This window comes from Sinocyclocheilus grahami, unplaced genomic scaffold (assembly GCF_001515645.1).
Source record: "Sinocyclocheilus grahami isolate Dianchi unplaced genomic scaffold, SAMN03320097.WGS_v1.1 scaffold2933.1, whole genome shotgun sequence".
Lineage (NCBI taxonomy): Eukaryota > Metazoa > Chordata > Actinopteri > Cypriniformes > Cyprinidae > Sinocyclocheilus > Sinocyclocheilus grahami.
In genome coordinates this window covers 9,304-10,328 of record NW_015508106.1, presented here as the reverse complement: position 1 = coordinate 10,328, position 1,025 = coordinate 9,304, and the positions used below count along the sequence as shown (strand labels likewise).

At 46.8% G+C, this 1,025-nt stretch overlaps 1 pseudogene; it reads right to left on the bottom strand.

Annotated features, from left to right (window-relative positions):
• Positions 1–218: 218 nt before the first annotated feature.
• LOC107575834 (histone H4-like) lies at positions 219–714 on the bottom strand (annotated as a pseudogene).
• Between the last annotated feature and the right edge of the window lie 311 nt (positions 715–1,025).

Genomic DNA, 1,025 nt, shown 5'->3' with positions numbered 1-1,025 from the left:
GACTATTTTTTTCCCATATTTGCAGGAAGTGCACCAAAACATCAGTCAGTAGTGTTTTTAGAGCTTTATTAATGAAAATATTCTTCATGATCACTATTATGACCGGTATTAAATGAGTTAAATCAGTTAATACACCAATAAAAACAATTTAAAATTGATATAAAGTAAAAACACCTCTATGGGAGTGCTAAAACTTTCACTTCAGTATAAAGATTCTGAACAATAGCTTCAGATTATGCATGCGTGTAACGAGATATCATGAAGTGCATTCTTTAATGAAACTGTGGTTGGCCCTTAAAAGCGCCCGTGTGTGTTTCTGGTGGCACGCACGCGGTTATCCTCCGAAGCCGTACAGAGTGCGTCCCTGGCGCTTCAGCGCGTACACCACGTCCATGGCGGTGACCGTCTTTCTCTTGGCGTGCTCGGTGTAAGTCACGGCGTCGCGGGTCACGTTCTCCAGGAACACCTTCAGCACACCGCGGGTCTCCTCGTAGATCAGGCCGGAGATGCGCCAGACGGCGGATGGCGGGTTTGGTGATGCCCTGGATGTTATCCCGCAGCACTTTACGGTGCCGCTTAGCGCCACCTTTCCCGAGCCCTTTCCCGCCTTTGCCTCTTCCAGACATTGTTACAGAACCTCAAGCTTCTATGTTGTACAACAGAACTCGTGGAAACAGAAGGTGTGCGAGAAGAGCTTTAGAGTAGTTTACAGGACCTAGTTGAAACCAAGCGGCAACCTCCCGGTCTCTCGCTTGAAGCCAACACGGAAGTGACTAAAACTGCAATTTATCAACTGGCCGCTAGAGGCTGGCTGCAAAAGGGAGTCAGTCCCATAGACTCCTCATGTTAAAATGCCCAACTTTACGAGATATATCCAGCTGCAGACCCGCAGCACCAGCAGTTTCAGAACCGCAGCCACAGAACTGGAAGTGAGGGGTGGAGCTTAATTTTTTTTAATAGAGTAGCGCCACCTTACGGTTTTAAGGGATAATTTGCTTTTATGACACACGATACGTCATACTTTA